Genomic DNA, 8,380 nt, shown 5'->3' on the forward strand with positions numbered 1-8,380 from the left:
TTTCATCCCGTTGCAATGGTGATGTACCTGATACATGGATCGGTACTGGACATATTGGTTGCTCTGTATACGTTGCAAGTTAAACAGCAATGAAGCTGTTACTCTTTGTCACTCTCCAATTTGGCATCAGACTATATACTTCTCCCCCACTGATTATTATGATTATTTTACAAGCAGGAGGAGGACTTGATAGACACTTCTGCTTCAAATCTTTGCTTTAATACATACTTGCAAAAGTATTCTTGAGACTTTCATTTTCTGCATTCATTCCCGAGAACAATAATTTACACCAGTAATTTCCTGCATTGTTTGCCCATGTCTAATGACTATGGCCACACAGTGGGACAGCTCTTCACTTGGTGTCTGTTGTCATTATTCCATTGCCATGGGATCTGCCCGAGTCTGTATGCAATGTGAGTAAATGCGGCATTGATATGATTGAAGAAAAATTGATATGTTGAAAAGAAAAGTTTGTCATTTTTAGAAGACCAAAGAGTAACACCAACCTACATGGGTAATTATATTAACTCCAGTTAATGTATAACATTCAAAGTTCATATTAACTTTTAAAGTTACATAAAACCAAGCGACAAACATTCCTCTTTGTTAAATCCAGACAAACACCTGAGAGAAAAGCTTTCTGAGTGAAAGTTTCAGAACCTTTTCGTCTTCAACCGAGGGCAGAGAAAGGTTTCACTCTAGTTCTCTAGTCCTCCAAGGAAACCTCCAGCAAAAACAGAGCAGACAAGATTTGACGTTCTAAATATTTATAAGCTAAAACACAAACAGAAAAATCAAAACCCATACACAGATCTACCAGGCTACCTACCAAGAAACAAGAACTCCAAAACAAGCCCCAGTCCTGCGAACACTGATGGATGTGAGTAACTAAAGGGGAACTGCCAGTGAGCTTGCAGGGACCACTGTTTGTTTTGCCTTTGCAGCTCCCCTTTAGTAATCCACATTTCTGGAGATGTGAACTAATCTTGCAGACCTTTAGAGGATCACCCATTCTATGGCCTGTGTTAAGTGAGAGGTCAGACTAAATCAGATTTTTCCCTTCTGGCCTTGGAATCTATGAATCATCAAGTATAACTGAAGTGCATATGCTGATAATATTCTAGAAATGCTGTATAGCTACTGATCCTTGTAAGACTTCCAGTTTGAACTGCTTCTAGATATAGTTTTAATATCAGCAGTAACACAACCAGAAATGTTTGTGCATGGAACTATTGCATGGTCATGGATCCCCTTGACATGTTGTTTTTAAGAAAGTTTGTTACCAACCATGAGCCATTATAGGTTGCAATAATATTTAATTTGGCTTCTTTTCCCAAATTCCTTAATTTGTTAAATATTTGTAAAATGGCAAGACTGTGTAACTGTCAAGGCAAAAGGAACATAATAAAGTACTGCATATGCCCAATTTTCCCCTTTCCCACTCTCGCGATAGTGGGCTCGATGCTGCAAAATCTACTCAATCTGGCTGACTCCCATGATCTGAAAGTGCAGCCATTGTCAGGAAAGTTATTTTGTAAAAACAGCACCTCCTTACCTATCAGGTCAGCTCCCTGTGTGCATTCATCCAGATCAGCTGACTTTAGTGACTAGAAAGCAATATCCAAAGCCAATGAAGCCAGTGTGAATCTTTCCTTTGATTTCAATGGTCTTTGGATCAGGCCCTATAATGAGCTTTTACTATTTTTTACTCTTGGTAGCCCTGCAGAGCCAACCCAACAATGGGAAAATGTATTGTACTAGCTTCTGTCTCATACATCATTGACAGAATCATTCGTTAATGTCAAAATGTAGGGCCAAATTCTGCTCCCAGTGAGCCCTGTGTGATCTCTTTGAAGACAATGTGGTGGCACAGATGTTAATGAGGACAGAATGTAATGCACAAAATTTCAGTCACTGGTGACAATGCACTACCCAGAAAGATTTTAGGTCCCAGGTTGGTCCAGCAGGCTAGGCAGCAAGAAAAAAAAATTGACAAAATAAAGAGTCTAAAATATATAGATAGCAATCAGGAAATCATCCAAAAGCCAAGGAAACTTTATAGCAAAAATTTAGGTATTATTTCTCTACAAAATATTCCTCAGAGGCCAAGGAACTGTCATGATTTTCTTAGCTGCTTAATGCTCATGCAAATACTTCCAGCACTGGCTGGAGTGCCAAGCATGCATTGTGCACAGCCCACACACAGCTTTTCCTGTCAGTGCACCTCGGTGTTGACATGATGCAATAATCTCTTCTCTTGCAGGTCAGGGTAGGATTTAAGAAAAGTGTCCTTCAGGGTGCACATATGTTGAAACTCAGGCTGCCTTTCCACACATTGTACTTTATTTCAGAAATCTAACAAGCCCCTATGTTGGTGATTCTTGGTCATTTTTGTCAGAGCCCCCAGAGAATTGTTATTTCTGCTTTTTAATCCCTGGGAGCTGCACAAATACTTGGGGTGTGGAGGGCTGTGTAAGAAAATAGTTTAGATATGAGATAGAATTGATGCTTTGGCCTGGCCCCAGACAACTTGTGCCTTAATGTCATCACTCCCTTTTATTTGCCCATTTCCCCCCTCCCTTTCTCTATGCTGTCCTTATCTGCTCTTTTTGCCCCATCTTATCCTATTTTTCTCCTGTGTATTTTTCCTTCTGTTGTCCTCTTACCTTTTTTATTCTTGTTTGTCATACCCATCACTCTCCCCTTTCTCCCATACAACTCTCCATAAAGCCACAGACCACTCATGGAGAATCTATTGGTGGTGCTCATGGAGGAAATGGACCCTGTGGGAACAGAGAAAAGAAGCTTGAGTTAACACATTGAAGCCAGGACAGCTTACCGGGAGCTGATCCAGTGGAGAGCTACACTCAGGGTTTTCACAACAGAGAGGGAGGAAGAGATAGGTGTCTAAGAATTGGTCACCATCCCTTTACCCGAAGAAGCAGAACCATGTTTGCATGGGAAATAGATTTGGAGTCATTCAGCTTTCCTCACTATCATTGGTCTTCTATTCTTGGTACCTCATGAGCTATTCTGGTGACTCCTAGAGAAAGAGGGAATGAAACCAGGGCACAGTCAGGTTGGGAAATACTGCACTTTTATGAGCAGATTTTGAGAAGACGTTCACTTAAATCATCTGTAATTTGATTTAGTGCAGCCCCTTGTCTCTAGAGATACAACATTTTAGGCCCTGATTCAGGAAAGCATCCCTATTAAGGACAACACATAAGCCAATTGTTTAACTTTATACATGTGTTTAGCTCCACTGAAGTCGTGGGATTTAAGCACATGCATAATTTAAAGCATGGGTGTAAGTGCTGTCATGTATAGGAACAGACGTAAGCACATGGTTGAGTGTTTTCCTGGATCAGAGCATTACTCAGGAAAAAAACAACCGAGCAGTGAACTCTCTCACCTTTTATGACTGAATAAGATAATGACCATCTTAATGAGTGTATTTACAAACATCTCTTCTCCTCTCCTTCAAATTCAGGTACCCTAAACAATGGTTAGTAATTTAAGTTATTTACCACTTTGCTTTCCTCTGACACTTCAGCATTACAAGGAATTCGCTCCAAACCCAGTTTATGCCTGAAGGTATAAAGCAGTTTTCTACAGTGCTCTGTTAGAATGACTTCCCAGTTTCAATACTGGTTTCATGTATACACTCATTTAATGGGAGTAGTTCATATAGCACAGGGATATATAAAATGTTTAAGAATCATGGGGGTTCTTTTTTTCTCCTGACATAGAAATGTGCACAAAATTATGGGACCCTCCCTAGGTTTTGTTGTTAACTTTTTACCTGTTTGGCCTAAGAATCTGAGTTGGTATGGCAACTTCCACCTTTTCATGTTCTCTGTATGTATATATATCTTCTTACTATATGTTCCATTCTATGCATCTGATGAAGTGGGCTGTAGCCCACAAAAGCTTATGTTCAGATAAATTTGTTAGTCTCTAAGGTGCCACAAGTACTCCTGTTCTTTTTGCGGATACAGAGTAACATGGCTGCTACTCTGAAATATAATAATAGTAATTAGCTCTTACTGAGCACTTTTCATCAGTAGATCTCAAAGCACTTTACAAAGGAGGGCCTTATTATTATCCCCTTTTACAGATGGGGAAACTGAAGCAAAGAAAGGTGAAGCAATTTGCCAAGCTCACTGAGCAGGCTAGAGACAAAACCCAGATGTTCCATAATTCTCACTCTGTACCTGTGCATTCACTGATAACAAGGGATCTTACTAGCTTCTACATATAGTGTTAAGCTAAAATGAACAATATAGGAGAAGTGGGAATTTGGCAGGTAAGGTCACAAATATATGGGCGTCAGGATGCCTGAATAGATGCAGCTGAATGCTCAGCACTTTTGAAAATCAAGTCACATTAGGCCTGATCCAAAGCCAATTGAAATCCATGGAAAGACTTCCATTGACTTCAATGAGCTTTGGATTGGGCCTTTTATTTGGAGTCAGGAGCCCAATGCTAAGCTTCTATTTTTGAAAATCTTGGCCTATGTGAATATCATGGCAGACCTGAATACAGAGTCATAGAGTTTAAGGCCATAAGGGACCACCAGCTCATTTCATCTGACCTCCTGTATATCACAGGCCCCCAATACCACCCAGCACCCACACACTGAACTCACCAACCAAAATTAGACCAAAATATTACAGCTCACAGCAGACTAATCTTTATGTGCCCCAGGCAGAGACTAGAAGGGTCTGAGATGCACCAGTGCCTGAGGCTTCCACAATGGCAGAGAAATGATTAAGTGAGATATACCCATATAATCCTGGCAAGTGACCCACACCAACTTTGCCGCAGAGGAAGATGAAAACCTCCCAAGGTCACTGCCAATCTGACCTGGGGGTAAGTCCTTCCCGATCCCACTTATGGTGATCAGTTAGCCCTTGCACATGTGAGCAAGAACCAGCCAGCCAAGCACCTGAGAGAGAGAATGCTCGGTGCCACCTCAGAGCACTGACCCAACCTGTCCAGTCTCCCATCTCTAGCCATGGCCATCTTGATTCTTCAAAGGAAGAAGACAAAAAAAAAAAAAAACACAACAGAATACATGGGGGGAGCAACAGCTGGAGGAAATCCCTTCCTGACCCATGCAGGTGGCTGGCTGAAGACCTGAATTCAGCATGAGCATTTAGGAACATAAGACATAAACTGCTAGGGACTCCCTGGGATCCTGAGCCCCACCACTCAACTATCACAAGCAATGCCAACATATAATCACCCTTATAAATTTGTCCTGCTCTCTCTTAGAACTAATTAAGTGGTTTGCCCCCACAACTCCTAGAGGGGGGCTGTTCCAGAATCTCATCCCTTTGATGGTTAGACACTTTCTCCTAATTTACAAACTGAATTTGTTCATGGTCAATTTATATCCCGTTGTTATTGTGCCAACATTATCCTTTAACTTAAATAGCTCTTCACCCTCCCTTGTGTTTTCCCCCAATGTATTCATAGAAAGCTGTTGTATCCCCTCTCAGCCTTCATTTGCTAGGTTAAGCAAATCAAGCTCTTCCGGTCTCTTCTCATAAGATAGGCCTTCCATTTCCTTGATCATCCTAATTGGTCTTTCTGCACCTGTTCCAGTTTGAATTTATCTTGAATATCTGTGAGCAGAATATTCACTATGGCATGTATTGGTGGACCAGAAACAGCATCCAATCAGAACCAGGAAATTTCAAACTGAAAACTGAGCTAGGCAAGGCATTAGTTACCAGTAATCATCTTCATTTCATTAGAGTCTCTTTATTTAAAATTGACCGAACTGACTTGTCACTATCAATGCAAAGAATGTGAAACTAACCCAGGATAAATGGGGCAGTTCCTTTTATAAGGGTGAGATTTATCTGTGGCATAACTCTAAGTCTCCAGTGGGCTAACCACAGGAGTGATTTTAACTCCAACTGGTAGAATTCTACAGGTGGTGAGTGGCTCTTTGTTTTGGCCTCATAATCCATATTCTGGACCCATGAAATATCCGGTTTTGGTTGTTCCTAGAAGTAAATAAGTCAGCTCACATTTGAGGCCAAATCCTGCTTCCATTAAAGCCAATGACGGTCTTGGTATTAACTTTCTTGGGAGCAGGATAGTGTACTGATTGGTTCCCACAGAGCAGGGGCACTAGCATGAGCTGCACACTAGCCCCTTATCTGCTTATTATCTTGATAAAACTCTTAGCTGCTGATATTCAAACCATTCCTGAGCTCATTCCTGGCAGCTCTGTATATGAAATACCTCTTTACAAAGACATGAACTGTGACATGCATCAAGGATGGATACCTTAAGTTCACAAACAGTAATGACAAATTAAAGTGTCTCCATTTACTAAATCAGTTTTTATACATTGGAGCTGGCTGATTGAGGAAGACAGAATGATAACAAGATTAGTCACTGAAGCAGAGTTTATAAGATTTCTTTTACGCAGGGATCCATATTGTCTCCAAATCCTATAAACAGCTCAGACCAGGTTATAGTCCCTTGACATCTGAGTAGTTTATTTCCAAATGCTCTGTTTCCTTTAATTCTTTTTGGTGCTCTTGGCCAATCGGGTACATACGCAAGTGTCTCTCTGGAAGAGATAGAAAGACAAGTATGATCTAGTGGATAGGGCACTAGAGTGACTGTCGGAAACCTGGATTCTATTCTCAGTTTCATACCTCCCAACAGTCCTGGGTTTTGACTCCCAATCCCTCTGTCACAGTTGAAGTTGTACACAACCCGCATTCAGTGGCACCCACAGTCATATGCACATTACACATGGTGCTTACCATGGGCCGACGCAAAGCTAGGGAAGGCAGCAGCTTCAGCTGTTCCTTGGCATGTTCGGACCTGTCAGGAATCCTCAGTGGCTGCAGGGGACCTCAGGGTTGGGGAGTGACACTGCACTGGGTGGGCCAGGCTGGAAGGCAGGGGCTGAGCATGGCATGGACTTGGTGCATCAGGGACTAGGGCCAGTGGCTGCAGCAGCATTGGCTCAACAGGGATTGGCAGTGACCAGCTGCATCTCATTTTAACCACTTGAACTGTTGAGAGGGAAGCAATTCTGCTGTCTGATCTTCAGCAAGTGACTTTGTCTCTCCATACCTCTGGTTTGCTGCCTGCCCTTTGTCTGTCTTGTCTATTTGGATTATAAGGAGCAGCGTACAGGACCAGCAAACAGAGCTGAAAACAGGGGAGTTTGAGTGGAGATCTGTTGGAGGAGAAGGGAGGCAAGCCTCTGTTCTTTAGAGGCAGTGAGTGAATTCTTGAGAGTATATCCGCTTGCTGTTTTCTTTATGTTTGTTTTCAGTTTGCAGAGCTGGTGTGGGTATTGTGTTAATCACAGACAAGCCCTGATTAGGGGACAGGACTTCCATGATTAGGGGAAGGGCTTCCTTAATCAGCAGGCCTATAAAGGCAGCCAAGCAGCCAGTCAGTGGCACAGGAACCAGCAAACAGAGATGGAGTTTGTAAGGAGAATTTGGGGGAGGAAGTGCGTGTTGTTCAGTTTTTGTGTGTGCGAGTATGTGTTGGTTTTTTCCTAGGCAGGCACTTAGGAGGGAAGCCTATGGTAGAGCAGGGGTAGTGATTCAAGGAATGGAAGAGACAATGAAAATGATTGGATGTGGTGGTTTCAGGAAGTACATTATCCTGGAGAGGGTACCATTTGTATGATATGCCTGCCTGATAGATCTGATCGAAGAGAAGATCCAAGGTTTGGAGATGAAGGTAGAAACTCTGATTGAGTTTCAAAGGGGATTTGAACGGATAATGGATGGAAGGAGAGAGGAGGCTGAAGGGAAAACTCAAGATCTGCAGAAGCAAGCTGGACTGGAGAATTGTGAGAGTAGGCTGCTGAGTGAGGAAAGTGGCCAGTGGAAGCATGTGACTATGAGAACAAGGCAGAGGAAAAGACCAGCAAAGAAATAGAGCTGAGGGACCAGTTTGCTGAGTTGGAAATTGAAGAGGGAAAGGCAGGCAGTAACAGAAGGTGGGAGGGCATGGAGGAAGAGATGAGTAGCTAGTCCTACAGGAAGAGGGGAAGAGTCGATGGAGATCTCCTGGGGCTCTGAACTCAGGCTGACAGAGGATGACTCGCAGAAGACTGCAAGTGAGAACAAAAGACAAAAAGACTTACAGTCAGAACTAACAGGGGGAAAGCCATGGAATTGCACCAACACCAGGAAGAGGCAGGTGTATGTGACTGGGGAGTCAGGCTGGAGGGAGGTTACTAGTGGAGTTTCTCAGGGATCGGTCTTGGGACCAGTCTTGTTTAACATTTTCATTAATGATCTTGACACAAAAAGTGGGAGTGTGCTAATAAAATTTGTACATGACACAAAGTTGGAAAGTATTGTCAATATAGAGGAGGACT

Source organism: Natator depressus, chromosome 7 (assembly GCF_965152275.1).
Source record: "Natator depressus isolate rNatDep1 chromosome 7, rNatDep2.hap1, whole genome shotgun sequence".
Lineage (NCBI taxonomy): Eukaryota > Metazoa > Chordata > Testudines > Cheloniidae > Natator > Natator depressus.